General features: G+C 41.8%; 1 pseudogene; it reads right to left on the bottom strand.

Moving 5' to 3' along the window:
* Window positions 1-12,273: 12,273 nt before the first annotated feature.
* LOC113184934 (mitochondrial nicotinamide adenine dinucleotide transporter SLC25A51-like) lies at window positions 12,274-12,890 on the bottom strand (annotated as a pseudogene).
* Between the last annotated feature and the right edge of the window lie 3,196 nt (window positions 12,891-16,086).

The following is a 16,086-nucleotide window of genomic DNA, read 5'->3' as shown; positions in this document are numbered from 1 at the left end:
GTGACCTGAAAGTCACACCTCTTCAGGACTTAGAGGCTGGGGCCCCTCAGGGGCTTGGAGCCTCTGGATGTGAGGAGTCGGGCAGACCCATGAGATGGGGAAGCTCAGAGCATTTGCATTGTTGCAAAGCCAACTCTGTGCGATGGCATGGAGAAGAGCCAGCCTCCCTCCTTCTGGGCGCTTGTCACCACCCATGTCCCTAACTGGGGTCAAAAGTCCCAGCTAGGCCCATTTTAGGCTGCTTCCTCCAAGAGGTTGTCTGTCAAGTGTCTGCTGTGTCCCTGGCACCACTCTGGGTACCTTGGGGATCTCAAGAGTGGAATGTCATCTTTGCCTTGTGTCGATGGCATCTGTGACATGTTTGCAGGTATTGCTTGCAGGGCTTATGGGACATGTGGTTCTAGATACCTATAGTTTCTGTCTGTTAGTTTCTCCTCCCTTGTTGCCTCAAAAAATGGGGTAGGAGAGGGTATCTTACAGAAGAAACTGGAAACTCAGCAGTACAGTTTGTCCAAATGACCCTTTAAGGATGTCTCAAAGCTGGTGCCAAAGGTCACTTTTCTTCCCACCTTCTGCTGTGGACCCTGGGACCATGCCCTTTAAAGGGACGGGCCTGGGGTGAGGGTGGAGACCCAGACACCTGAAGCTGAGCATGGAGAGAAGAGCTGCTGTGTTCGTTGAGAGGAGCCCTTTAGAGACTGCATGTTTCCCTCACTGGGATTAAGTGGGACACGGGGACACGCTTCAGATACTGCACGATTGAGGTTCGTATTTTTCACACCTTACCCTTCAATTCCTTCCTGCCCCGCCCCCTACCCTTTTTTAATTGGCAGTCTTCCAGAGAGCAGGACTATCTAGGTGTACAGTCCTTACAGCGTAAGACTTGGGGTCCTTCCTTTCCCCAGTATTTTGAGTCACGTCAGGTTGTGTGTGCGGCACATGCATGTGCATGAGTATTTAGGCTGGTCATATTTTTGAACCTGAGAGCCCTGTAGCTTTGCACCTGAGGGTGGTCTCGTAGCTGCCACCCTGGCCCTATCCTGTATGAGCTGATACAGGTAGGGACTCCTTGAGGGTGTGTTCCCCGCTCACTCCTGGGGACCCGGAATCACATGAAGAGGATTTTGCCTCACATAGGACTTTAGTTTGGTGGGAGACTAGATGGGGAGAGCATGTGGATAAGGTCAGGGAGAGGAGATCTTGGAGAAGGGAGAATTCTGCTTCATTTGAAAGCCAGTAACCTGACTTTTGAAGGGGTGTCGGTTGGTGGGTGCATCTGACATGCAGTCATGGAACCTCTGCTTCTCCTGTCTTACCTCCACCCCAACCTCCAACCCCCCAAAAAGAAAACAAAACTGGGACCAATTTTTTAAACTTTATGCCATATTTTTTTTTTTGGGTAAGTTTCCCCCTTTCCTTTAACCATGGGCAAAGCATTCTGGGGAAGAAAAACTGTTTGAACCACACCAATGATATTTTCGTTTGTAATACTTGAAATTTATTTTTTTATTATTTTGATAGCAGATGTGCTATTTATTTATTTAATATGTATAAGGGAGCCTAAAAAATAGAAAGCTGTATAGATGGGGTTTAATTGTTAACGGTTTTGGGGGCCTCTTATGTATGACTTATGACTCATGTGTTCTGTATATTTGTCTGAATTAATGACCTGGAATGAAGCTGTGCTAGCTTTTAAACAGGGGATGCCTTTGAGAAATTTGTATATTTTGCATTTGCCGGATCAATAAAAATAACTGTTTGAAATACACTGATGCACCAAACTTGTTTGGTTTGGGGGGAAGAAAGGAGAATCTTTTGACATTCATGGTCATGGGACCTCTCAGCTCTTGACCTACTTCATTGTCTTCCTTTAAACATGACATTCAAATGCAGACTATGTGCTGCCTACACTGTGGGAGAGTAAGATGTGTCAATTTTAAACTAAGAGAACTTTTTTTTTTTTTTTTGAAGGGCTGAGGATTGAACCCAGGCAAGGCCTTCTGTAAGCTAGCAAGCACCCTATTAGTGAGCTACATCCTCAGTTTTGTTTTGTTTTGTTTTGTTTTAATTAACACACAGTCTTGCTTAAGTTGCTAAGAATCTTCCAAAATCCTGAGGCTGGCCTAAAACTTGTTAATGCTCATGCTTCAGCTTCTCAAGTTGCTTGGATTACAGATGTGTGTCACTGTTTGGCTTAGACTTTATTTTTTTCTTCAATAAGACATTTAAAACTTTTTTTTTTTTTAGTTATACATGACAGTAGAGTGTATTTTGACATACATATATGAAGTACAATTTCTCATTCTTCTGGTTGTACATGATGTGGAATTACTTTGATCAGATATTCATATATGAAACATAGGGAAGTGATTCATTCTATTGTCTTTCCTATTCCCATCCCCCCTCTCTTCCTTCACCCCCCTTTGTCTAATCTAAAGTACTTCTATTCTCTCCTACCACCACCCCTTATTGTGAGTTAGCATCCACATATCAGAGCATTCAATCTTTGTTTTTGGGGGGGATTGGTTTATTTCACTAAGCAAGATAGTTTCCAATTCCATCTATTTACTGGCAAATGCCATGATTTCTTCTCTTTATGGCTGAGTAATATTCCATTGTATTTATATACCACATTTTCTTTATCCATCTGTTGAAGGGCATCTAGTTCGGTTCTATAGTTTAGCTATTGTGAATTGAGCTGCTACAAACATTGATGTGGGAACGTCACTGTAGTATGCTGATTTTAAGTTCTTTGAGTATATGCCCAGGAGTCAGATAATTGGGTCAAATGGTGGTTCCATTTCTAGTTTTTAGACTTCATTTTTAGAGTAGTTTTAGGTTGACTGTAAGTTCCTGTGTAGGGTTCCTGTATATGCTGCCTGGTCCTACATAGTCTCCTTGCTTATTCACATCTTGTGCCAGTGTCGTCTGTGTGTTGGGACTGATAGACTGAAGTGGGTACATTATTAGGAGCTAGAGAACATGGCCTGCCTTAGGGTTCATGTTCTGTGTTGTGCAGTTCTTTGGGTTTGACAGATGCATGGTGCTGTCTGTCTGTCATTGGCGCTTGGGACGGTGGCCTGTCAGTATTAGTCCCTTTGTTCCATACCCCTTCTCCTCCTTTTTCACACAGTGGGTCTCAGGCCAGCACTGTGTCACATAACAGGCCCCACAGCACTGTAGGAAGCCATGCTTCATTTTAGTTCCTCTCATTTCCCACCATTCCCCACCTGCTTCTAGTCATTTCCAAACAGAAATACTTGATTACCTTCAGTGATTTCTTTGCCTCTTATTAGTTGCCAAAAATTCAGAGACCTTTTTTTCACCCTGGAGCCTTGGTCTTCATCTCTGCAGATTAGACCAAGTTAAGGGCTGGATGAGCACTTGTGGGCTCCGTCTAAGCACCCACTGAAGCATCCCAGAAATAGCTCTGACTCCCAAATCAGTCTCTCCATCCATCCCTTCCACTTTGCCAACACTAGCTGTGAGGAGAACAGGCACCCTCATTTGGCATGTCCATAAATGAATCCTGGATCTGGGATCTGGAAACAGCATGATAGGGAACGTAGTATTTGATGAAGTTGAGGCCACGTTCCCTGAGTTCTAGGCCATGTTTAAGTTCACATTAGACTTTGGGTGCAGGGGACATTGCAGTGATCTTGATAGTCTTTGTCCCCAAATCTGGCCCAGTCTTTAAGATTATCTTCCAAGAAAATTTGAAGACCCCTGTAAAAGATGATGTGTACATACTTTAAAGTACAGAGCCACTGGGTTGTGGGAAGCTGCAATGGATCCAGGACCTTTGGGGCAAGCTCTGAGATTCACCTGGGTGGCCTTGGGCTGGATCTCCCACCCTCCACTAAACTAAATGTTGAAGAATGAGTAAACAGGCAGATGGCTTTCGATTTGTATTTCAAACTAATTTGGAGGTGAAATGTGTTGCAAATAGTTTCTTAGCATGCTGTTTTCCTTTGATTTACAATGGCTTTTGATGACCTCGATCTCCAAACATTTTTACTTTGGAATCTCAGTCATTCCTTTGTAGTTTCTTTTGCTTTTTTTAAAAACTTGGTGTTTTCCCAACCAGGACTAGACATCCACCAATACTCTTTTTAATAGTCTAATTTTTAAAAAAAACACTTAAGTGATGTGTATGGTGTGGTGCTATGACCAGATCACCACCTCCCCCCACGTCTTCTGGTGCTGCTGGTTACGTAATTTGAAGTCAAGGCATTTTCAGTGGTGTCTGTTGAAGAGCAGAAAATGAGGCTGAGGGTGGAGTGGGACCCCCGTGTGGAAGTTCCTGCTGGGCTCAGCCCTGGTCTAGAGTGGGGGCCATTTTGCTTTGAGGACACCAGGCTCTCCCAGTCCAGGCTCCAAGAAGAGGGACACCTGCAGCTCCATTTTCTTTAGAGATCCTTGCATAGGGCAACCAGCCTTCCTAAGCACCCACTCGCTCACTCCACGCTCTGCTGGTCCCACTGCTGCTTCTATGCATCTCATCACAGTGTTCACGACTCGGTCTGTCAACCTTCCAAGCTGAAGTTGCTGGCAACAGGCACCAGCTTCCGCCCTTGGGAGAGCGATTGTTTGCAGTCCACCTGGCCCTGGAGACGTGAGCTTTGTTGCTTTGAACAAAGTGCTTCCCTTCATAGTTGACAGGGCCCTGCTTGGGGACAGCTGGATTATGCCAGTCCTGACCCATCAGCCTTTTGACCCCTTTGCTGGGGCCCCAGCCAAATGGGACGTGCCCGAGCAGTTAGATGTCAGGGCTCATCGGCGTGAATGAATTCAGTTGTTCTTAATCAGAGTGGCACAACACAGTCTCCTAGAGAGGTTTCCCCGGTGCACACATCCTGGTCTCCCTCCAGGAGCTTGGGGTTTGTAACTGAATGCATTACAAATCGGTGTTTTGGGGGGGAGGGTTTGAGGTGTTCTCAGATCCTGAGAGAGAGTAGGTGAGAACCACTGGCCCAGACTGACCCTCATAAGTAAAAGGGAGAGTAGGGAATATCCCTCCACACCAGGTATCTAAGATGGTTAGACTCAGAAGCAGACAACAGGACGGTGATTGCCAAGGGCTGGGGGAGGGAAACGTGGGGGTTGTTTTATGGGGAGAAAGTTTCAGTTAGGCATGATTAAAAAGCTGTAGAGATCTGCTGGGCAACATGAACCTGTAGTTAACAGTACCTTATGTGCACTTCAAAACATGCCCAGAGACCTGATCTCAACTTCTTACCACACATCTAAAATATCCAAGAAACCACAGAACAAAAGGACATTTCAGGAGGTGAAGAATATGTCTAGTATGTTGGTTGTGGTGATGGTATCATGGGTGCAGGCCTAATGTTTTGGTAGACCAATTGTAGCCCAAAAATAAAACAAAGAACACTAAAAACAAAGAACCACCACCACAACAAATGCATGGATTCTATTGCAAATGTCTGTCACTGTGGGACACAATCTTCTTTACACAGGTCCCTGGGGTGGGGGTGGGGCCTCATGGTGAAAGAACAACCTCGATTGCCCAGCAGTTTACTGTTTTAGGTGAGAGGGGTTTGTGAACGTGGAAGCATGGTTTCTTAAAATGTAAATGTGTGTCTTTTCTCCTCATGGCTGTACTGTCTTCCAAAAATCACTGTCTCCCTAACATGTAAATCAGGTGGTCAGGGCTGATTTCTGACCTCAGAGGTTTTTGCCAGGTAGAAAGCTGGAGCAACCTAAAGCACCAAACCCCATCTCCCAGTCTCTTAATTGTCTTTATTTATTTATTTTAAGAGTTTTGGGTTTACAGAAAAATTGAGCAGAAATTCTGTGTTTCATAGAAGGCTAAATATTGCGACAGAGGGGGTTCAGAATTTCCATCTCAGGATCGAGGCCAAAGTCTCGGCCTCCTGGAGTACCAGCACGCCATTCTGGCTCCATTTGCGGTGTGATCCCAGTTCCTTACACTCTTTCTTTCTCATTCATTTTGCTCTTGCCTCTCGGCCTAACTCGGTCCTTGAACATGGGAACGTGAGTCCAACTCAGGGCCTTTGGGTTCACCATTCCCTGAGCCTGGAAGGTCTCCCCAGGTATACAAGGCTCTCACTCCACTCTTCCTCTTGATCTCCATTCAGATGTCCCTGTATCAGAAAGGCCTTCCAAGGCTATGTAAAAATAAATAAATAAACAAATAAAAATAAAACAACAACAACAAAAAGCAAGGCCCCCCTGTCTTCTAAGTCACTGTGTCTCCCCTGCCCTGTATTATTTTTCTGTATGTCACTGTTTCACAGAGTTTGTAGTAACTTATTTTCCACCACTAGATTGCAGGCTCTTTGAGAACAGAACAGCTCACTGCCCTTCCTGCTGCCTGGAAAAGTCCCCGGTGGGCGCCCGGCAGGCTCTCGGTAAGTATGGTTGAACCCATAATTGGTCTTAAGCAAGAGACAGACCAGGTGTTGAAAGTACACACTGAGGAATTAATGTGGCTTGGTGAAGGAAGTTTAGGATGACTATAGAATAAAGGAAAGCTGAGCAAAATTTTATTGAAAAAGATGTTAATAATAAATTCAAAGCCTTGTTGAGTTTTGAAATTCTGAATTACAGAATAAATTTTGAGTTCTGAAGATTGTTTTATAATATTCACTTTAAGCTCACATTCTTCAATTCAGCGTGTCTGAGGTAGATTAAAGTAGCCTCCAATTTCCTGAAATACAACATAGGCAGCAATTACCATCTGATCCACACACCAGAGGTGTTATCTGCAGCAAAATTCATGTGAGTATATTGCTTAGCTACATGACCTCTAAAATTAGTGATAAAAGCAAGTAACTAGAAGCTTGTATAGTTAGGGGGTTTATGCAGTGTATATTTTTCTCTCCTCCTTACTTCTCTAAAACAGATCATCATTTTTTGGTATACTTTCCAAGGGGTGTATCTGCCACAGATAGATCCTTACCGTTTATATTTTCTCTTTTCTAAAAAAGCCAGAAAAGTTTTCTTACATTTATAATAGTCTTTCTCTGCTTTTAGGAAATGAATGAATGAATGAATGAATGAATAGGACAAGCCCCTCATCCACTCCAGAGGCAAATAAATAAATATAAATAAAGCAAGCAGATGTCCAATGAGTATCTAAAAGTAGGATACAGCTTGGCATAAGCCTTTACTTGGTATCTTTATTACCTTAACAACTTTGTGACCTGCTTAGCTCTGCATATAGGTACACCAATCATTTAAGGAGTATTCTTCTAACAACTGCTAATACAAGCTTTATTATCCCTAAATTTGCCTTACCTATCTCATCCCCTTTCAAGACTGGGGCAGGATTTTCAGGGCATTTACAGTATCAGGTTCCAGACTCCTGGAGTGGGACCTATGTCTCCTGTCATTGCCTATACCTTCCCTGAACAGTGTAGCTTTGCAGGCACATGGTCTCACGGTGAGATTGTCCCCTGCACGGGAGCAATCATCTCATGGGGACCCAACTTTCCCCTTCTAAATCACAGGTCTGATAGGTAACATTCTGCATCCTGCACAGCAAGTGAAGACTGCCCTCTCAAGTGATAAGGACTTTTCTGGAGCCACCCATAGAACGAGAACTGAGAGGATGATCAACCAGGATTGGTTTGATCAAGACTTCTTCATTACACCTACCTCTCACCTGCCTCAATTCTTCCTCTAAGCCTAAAGAAATCTCATGACAGTAATTGGAAGACAGGACTGAGATGCTTGATTTCACTTTGCCTTCCCAGTAGGGTCCTAGTGATGAAGGCTCCTTTCCTGCTTGCCATCCTTCCCTTTTCTGTTTGGTTTTTGGGATGAGCAGCAAGACCTCGTCCATTGGAATCTCTGGTATCAGAGTCTTATTCATCTCAGAGAATGCAGAGCCCACTCAAGTCACACCGCACACCAGTCTCACAGCAAATAACGTGGTGACAAAATTCCCATGTGGGAATTCCCATCCTTCTCTTTCAGGTGACTTATGTCTTGTGAGTTAGCTTTTCAGGCTGTGACCAGAATATCTGACATAAACAACTTAAAGTAGAAAAGATTTATTTTGGCTCACAGTTTCTGAGGTTTTAATTCTCAGCTGACTGGCTCCATTGATTTGGAAAGGGATGGTGGGAGAAAACTGCTAAGTTCATGGTAGCTTGGAAGCAGAGAAAAATAGATCAAAGGAGAGAAAGGGGCCATAACAAAATATACCCTTCTAGGGCAGGCCCCCAGGGACCTCATTCCTTCCACGAGGCTCCACTTCCTTACAGTTTCTACCATCTCCCATTAATTCATTGAAATGATTAATCCACCAAGTGGATTAATCCACTAATGAGGTTAAAAGCCCTCATGATGCAATCATTTCCGAAACGTACCACCTCTGGACATTTGAAGCCAAACTTTAAGTAAATGAGCCTTGGCAGACATTCCGGATCTCAACCATAATAGTTGCACCACCTCCCAAGAGGAGCTCCACAGGCTGGTGACCAAGGGTTTAACACAGGCCTTTGGGGGACGTTCTAGGTCTTAACCAAAGGTAAATGCCTTTGATCTAAACTAAAAGACAAATGCCTTTTTGTCTTTTACCAACCAAATTGCTTTTCACTTGATTAATCAAACATCATATTCTTGGTTGCCATTTTGATCATATGATATTTATCAGATGCTACGGTTACTGCCAAGGGGAAAAACAGAACCTACTAACTATGCCTTCCCCTTTGAATCCCAACTCTTGATCCTCAACAGTCAGAAGAGGACACATCATCTCCCCAGTCTCTTCTAAGAACCTGAATTCAGTTTCTCTCCTTCCCCAAGGCCATTCTCTGCCCAGACAACCATTTGGACAGAGTCCTTCAAACTGGCAGCTTAAAAGGAAAAATTTCTAAGAAGTAAAGGAAATAGCAATAGTGTCTAGCAATTCCCAGATTTTAAATTCCATATGCATCCTTTTGTAGAATGGATGTACCTAAGAATGCACGGCTTGCCCACTTCAAATCTTACCAAATTGCATTGCCTTAGCAATGTAGAATACTTCAAGGACCAGAGACAGAGTAAGACTCTCTCAGTGGTTAATCAAGGTACATAAACCTTGGGATTTGTATCTTACACCTGCCTTTGGTGTAAGATAGAGTCATTTTGTTAGAAATTATTCTGCATGGCCTATGGTGAAGTGGTGGAAGTAATGATAATTTTATTTCTGTGTCTTGGTCTCGTGTTTTTCTACTACTCTCAAAGGATATATCCCGTTTGAATGAGAGTTCCTTAAGAGCAAAGCAGAGAACATTAATAAGAAATATTGAATGCTAAATACTAAAAACATATTTAATCGTAGCAGTTACTATTGGTAATGAGAACTGTAAAAGAGATGGGGTCTAGTTGAAGAAAGCAAGTCACCTGTGGCATGCCCATGATGCATATATCTTGTCCTCAGCCTCTTCCTTGCGCGCGCTCTCTCTCTCTCTCTCTCTCTCTTTCTCTGCTTTCTGGCTGCCATGAGCTGAGTGGCTTTCCTCCACCATGCCTTTCCACCATAATGTTCTCCCTCACCTCGGGCCCAAAGCAATAGAGTCAGCTGACCATGGACTGACACCTCTGAGACTATGAGTCAACATAAACTTTTCCTCCTTTAAGTTGTTTTTTCTTTTCAAGAATTTTGTCACAGTGATGAAAAGCTGACTAAAACAAAGTAAGAGCAGAAGTATTCTTTAGAAATGTAATGAAATTTTTTTTTTTAGGACTAATGGAACTTCAAGAAACATTAAAAAATACCAACAGATAAAACTTCTATGTCTTTTCTCACTCTACTATGAAATTTTAGGTTCATGGTGTCTCAAAGGACGAAGTAAAAATTTACACACACACAAACACACACATGCACACATACACCTCACAGAGACAATGATACATGGAAAAGATGTTAAAATAGGTAGCTCTCAATAAAAGTAATGAGTTGTTTTGTTGTTCAGTTTCCACTCTTGCAACTTTTCTGTATGTTGAAAATTATTTCTAAATAAGAAATAAAGGGCTGGGGATGTGGCTCAAGTGGTAGCGCGCTCGCCTGGCATGCGTGCGGCCCGGGTTCGATCCTCAGCACCACATACCAACAAAGATGTTGTGTCCGCCGAGAACTAAAAAATAAATATTAAAAATTCAAAAAAAAAAAAGAAAGAAAAACTTTTACCTGAATTCTTTGAGTATCTCTCTGCATCATTTTATATGATTGTTAATACCTATATTTATCACCAATCTTCCTTTTACTTTCTTTTTAATGTATAGTAATGTCTACCTCCTGGTAACAAAAATTGAAATTATGTGCTAGCTGCTAGAAACTGTGTAGATTGTATCCTAGTTTTCGTTTTCATTAAATATGTGTAGGGAAAAATCTGAACTTCATGGTTAGTGAAAGGAAATGAGTTACCTCTGATTTCTATATTCATTTAATCATTTCCTGAAGCCCCAAATTAAGCTTGATGCACTCATGTACACTTTTACTATATATATCATTTATAGAACATCTCCTCCATAAATAACTTACATTTTTATGTACACACTATAGTGAATGATTATAAAATAACTAATAATACAATAATTTATCTTGTTTTATAACATGAATCTTAAACTATTTCTATCCTTGTATTTTTCTTTTTAATGGATCATTTTTAGTATTCTTATGCAATGTAGTCCACTAATACCTTTCATATGGGGTATTTATAATATGCTTCAAAATGCATAGTTTATTTCTAGTGACTCCCTTCCCTTCTGGAAGGTCTAGTGATATCTTATTGTGGTTTTAATAATCACCTCACTAAAAACTAATGATATTTCATGTGCTTACCCATCCATCTCTCTTCTTTGGTGAAGTATCTACTCAAAGCTTTTGTTCATTTAAAAAAATTGGGTTATTTGTTTACTTATTGAATTTTGAGGGTTTTTTTTATTTGTTCTGGACAGAAGTGACTTGTGAGCATTTTCTTTCTGTCAATCACTTGTTTTGTTTTGTTTTGTTTTCGTAACACTGCCTTTCAAAAGGCAGAAGTTCTCATTTTTGATGGCATTTAATTTGTCAATTTTTTCACAGATCATGCTTTTAGTGGCGTAGCTAATAAATGCCTAACTCAAGATCATAAAGACTTCTGTCTATATTTTCTTGCAAAAGTTTCATAGTTTTAGGCTTTACATTTAGGTCCATAATCTATCTATAATAGTACATATTAGTAATTTACTGCTATATAACAAAATTCCACCAACTTAGCAACTTAAAACAACATGTGATTATCTTCTACTTTCTGTGGGTCAGAAGGCCCGACATGGGATAGCTGAGTTTTTTTGCTCAGAGTCTCACAAAACCAAAGTCATCTGGAATGTGTTCTTATCTGGAGCTTGGTGCCTCTTTCAGGCTGGTGGAAAAATTCAGTTCCTTGTGGTTGTAGGGCTGAGGTCCTGTTTTTTTTCTTGTTGGCCGATGACTGAGAGCCACTCTCAGCTCCTAGACATTGCACTCAGGTCCTAACAACACTGCTGTCTCACAACCTGGCTGCTTACAATACCTATTAAAAACCATCGGAAGTATCTTTTTCCAGATGGCTATGGCAGATTTTTTTGCAGCTGAAAGAGAAGTTATATAATGTAGGGTAATCATGGGAATGATTATGCTATTAACTTTTTGCCATATATTTAACCTAATCAAAGAAGTGACTATTCTGTGATATTCCTAGGTCTGGAAAGGTGATTTAGCAAGGACATATATACAGGGGAAGGAATTTGGGGGATCTTCTTGTAATTCTTTCTACCACAGAATAAGAGGCGTGGATTTCTAGCTTAATGCTATCTTTTATAAACAGAAGTTCTTTATTCAATGTGCTTAAATTTTTTATTTTTCCCTTTTATGGTTTTCTTTTAAAAAATATATATGTATCTAACCCTTTTATACTCCAAGGTCATAAGAGGACTCTATTACAGTCTCATCTAACAGTTTCACAGTGTTGTCTTCTGCATTTAGGTTTCTATCTGGCGAGAACTGATTTTTGTGAATAGTGCTATCTGGAAGTCTGATTTTACTTTTTCCTTATAGGCAACAAGATGTTTTAGCACACACTGAAACATCCACCTTTCCTCATTCCGAAATGCCTAGACTGAAGCTAGTGTTCAATATAGGAAACAGTTGACATAGTTATCCTTTTGAGTCTTATGATCTATGAACATGATATATATATATCTCCATTTGTTTTTTTGATACATTTTATAATTTCCTTCTTCACAGAATGTAAAGAAATTTTACCACATTAAATCTGATCAATGTCTTTTGTTTTTCCTGTTAATGATAAAGTCATTGACCAAATGAGCACTGTGAGTCATTGCAGCAGGCAGATGCCCCTTAAAGGGACTTCAAAGGCTAAAAGAGAGGATGTTGCTGAATCCATGAGGGAAAAGAATGGGCACCAAACTTTTATAATATTCTCCAATTCCATGGAATTTCAGCCCTGAAAGCCTGATAAGTGTTTATAAATTGGTCAAAATGCTTGTGGTCTTGAAGCAATGTCTGAAGTCTTTCGAGTGGAGTGGAAACGGCTCCCGTTGTCCCTGAAAATACTGCTGCCGCACTATGGGTTGCAAACACTAGGACGCTGTTGTACCTTTGGAGAAGGCAAGAAAAATCCTCTTGTAGACCAAACATAGTGCCAGGGTGGTAGTTTTCTGCATGAATGGGGGAAAGATTCTGTAATAAAAGTGTCAAAATCCATCCCTCCTTGATTTCAGAGCTACTGCTGACAAAGGAAATGTGAGATGGCTACATTGTAGCAGCCACACAAGTCATACTTCATTTCACCAACATTTGTAATGTGAGGTGACATATATTGTTTTGAAGATGTTAGAATCAGTGGTCTCTTTGTGTGAACTTCTGACCTCATCACGTGGCTTAAGATCTTGAATTTTTTTTTTCTTCTCATACGAGCTGAGCCTGGTGATATGGGGGCTGATTGTTTTTTTTTTTTTTTTACAACTTTCCTAATTTCTTCCATTGTTACTAGTTTGTTAATTTCTCTCTTCCAGAGTCAATTTTGATAACTGGATTTCTATGGCCCTGGGTCCTGGCCCCATGCCCCAAGCAGCAGACCTGCAGGACAGTGGCGAGTGTGGCTACATCATCTGCTATTCTTCACTTTCTGTTTTTTCTTTTAAAAACAATATTTTAAAATCTCCACATCATCGCCACGGCTTTCACGCAGTCAGTGTTTGTATAGACTTACCCAGGACGAGATGTTTAGGATACCTGAATTCTGGGGGTAACTTGGTTCCTCACTAACTGTTAGACTGAAGTCCATGTAACTAAGGAAAAAACTTGTATTCCTGGTGCTAGGATTCTGGACATTTACAAGTTAACTTTCCTAGATTTCTTAGATGCGTGAGACTAGATGGTTCTTGAAATATATATATTTTTAATTTTGAAATAACTTCCCAGAAGTTGCAAATATGGTAGAGAGACTCCCATACATCCTTCTGCCAGTTTCTCCTAAAGTCAGTATCATATAAAAATGTGGTGCACTTATCAAAACTAAGAGTTAATATCCTGAGGGCTAGGATTGTGGCTCAGCGGTAGAGCGCTCGCCTAGCACGGGCGGGACCTGGGTTCGATCCTCAGCACCACATAAAAATAAAGGCATGGTTTTGTATTCATCTACACCTAAAAAAATAAATACTTAAAAAAGAGTTAATATCCTTAGAATACAATTAATATATAAAATTATAAACTTTTTTCAGGTTTTACCAGCTTTAGTTACTATCCAACCTAGAGGGACTTGTAATTATTCCTGTGAGATTTCTACAGTCTGTCTGGGGAGAGGCTGTACCCACAAAAAGTATCTCTTGAATGCCTGGTATAGGCAGGTCCTTGTTCTAAGAATTGGAAATAGAAAATATTTAAAGACTCGGTAGCACACTTATTAGCTAAGGGTCTAACTGGTTTACTACAAACTTTCAAGACCTTAGAGTTCTTCCAAGAAATCTGTGTGAAGAAAGCAAGTGTCTCAGAGGCGTCTCATTAAAAGGGAAACCAAAAAGAGACCTCTTTAGAAACTGCATTGAAATGGTTGGAGATGGAGGGCTGCTGACTCCAGGCAGAGCTGGTCCTGGGACAATGACTCTAGCTCCAGAGTTTAAGGGACACTCAACTCAAGACTTTCTTTACATTATAATCGAATCCCAGAATGCACCTTTGATGAAGTCAATTAGGAACCACAAACAGAGAGAGAGGAACAGAGGAACACTGAGATAGCTGCAGAGATACCCTCTTGCTTCTGAAAGGGAACAGGGCTAAGCCTTGACCATGCTGGCCTCTGGGTGCCCTCTCTGGAATCCCATCCACCTGAGCCAGCCATTTCCTTCTTGGCTCTCCCTCGGGGCCAAGACTGTTTTCTGCTGGGACTATTTTTTTTTCTTTTTCTTTTCTTTTTTCATCTAATTGGCATGTCTCAAATGGGGTGAGGAAGAAGGTGTGAGAGAAATTATTTATTCTGTCATTCTGTAACTTCCAGGGCTTTCTATCTATTTCCCCCAGCTCACTGAGGAGAGAAGTTGGCCTCATCGGATTGGCGGTGCCTTTATGGACCTCAGGTGTCCAGTGAAGAGCAGACATTAACTCACTTGCCAGGACTAAGAACGTGGCCCATGCACGGAGCCCTACATGAAGAACTGAACTTTCTATTCTCCATCCTCTACCATGGGTCACCGGAATATGACTTCTGTCAAAGAGAAGGGAAATTTCTGCAGACACCTGGTCCTTCTGGACCAATTTAATGGCTCACTCTCTTTTTGAGAAACAGGAGCCTTCGTCCAATTTGGACCAGGTCTGAGAGTATGGGCACAGGACCCAAGAAAAGCTGTCTTACGCAGGTACTCTGGGTAAGGTGACCCTAAAGCATATCTCAGCCCAGTCAAGGATCTGAACTTTCTCACAGAGGAGTAAACTGGTTCAACTGTAAGCAGGTTATATCTGAACAGGTAGTTAGTTCCTTCTTGGTCTTTGAAATCAGCAGGTCACAAAAGAGTAGGATAGAATTAGAAACTCAAGGGCAGTTGAGGACAGATGCCATCACTCACAGACAGTGCCATGTACAGAGAAACACTGAGTTCAGTCAGGTTCGTTCACTCATTCAGAGTTTATGACGTTTCTGTTATTGTCCAAGAATGTACTAGATGCCAGGAGGAACTTTTGCAAGAGTGAGAAGACATCGGTTCCTATCAAAGAGAAGCATGAACTCATAAGATGACCTGTATTGAGTCTTAGAACCCCAGATTGCTAGAGCAGAGACCTTCAAGATCTGCTAGTTCAACTCTCCTACCTCACAGATGAGATGTTGAGGCTCACAGAGCAAAGGTGACTTGAGGTGTCACGGCAGCTGGGACTGAAACAACCCTTGATCTCTTTCTTTACAGTGAATTACTTTCCTGGTAAACAGTGCCCCAGGATGTATCAGAGACTTGTCATGGCATTGAGAAAAAAAATGCTCTAAACTGCCAGATGCAGCAACAGCTACTAACTGAGGCCAATTTCCTTCTTCCTTCTGTGGGCCCACTCTTCTTCCCTTTTCTCACAGAGGGTCTGTCTGTGCTGTCCCTTCAGCCTCCACTCACCCCGTTGTCCTCGTGGGCTGCTGTTGGATGGTGTCTGTCCCCCTGCTAGATCCCCAAAGTCCCCTGTTTAAGCAGTGAGTTTGCCACGCCACTCGCAGGAGAAAACTTTGGCAATTTTTTTTCCTAAAGAAAAGACAATTTACATTCAAATCAAAACCACAAAACACAATCCTTTAATCCCAGGACAATCGTTTTAGGCAGGCTCTAGAACATCAGAGAAAAATGTCAGTTTTGCAAATTGGGTGCCAAAGGAGCCTCCAGGAAGGGCAACAACTCCCACGTGGAACCCAGAGACCGGGGCGCTTGCTTCCCTTCCCTGTTCCTCTGGCTTCATGTTCCTGGAAATGCCACAACGTCACCAAGTGAGGTGGAGGGTGAAGGCCCTTATGGAGCTAGACCTTGGCTTGATTCAGTCCCTGGAAGTAGAAGCAAAGTGTCCAAAGCAACTATCCTCATAGTCCGCCTTGCTGGCAG

This window comes from Urocitellus parryii, chromosome 9 (assembly GCF_045843805.1).
Source record: "Urocitellus parryii isolate mUroPar1 chromosome 9, mUroPar1.hap1, whole genome shotgun sequence".
NCBI classification, from domain to species: Eukaryota; Metazoa; Chordata; class Mammalia; order Rodentia; family Sciuridae; genus Urocitellus; species Urocitellus parryii.
This window is presented reverse-complemented; position numbering and strand designations above follow the sequence as displayed.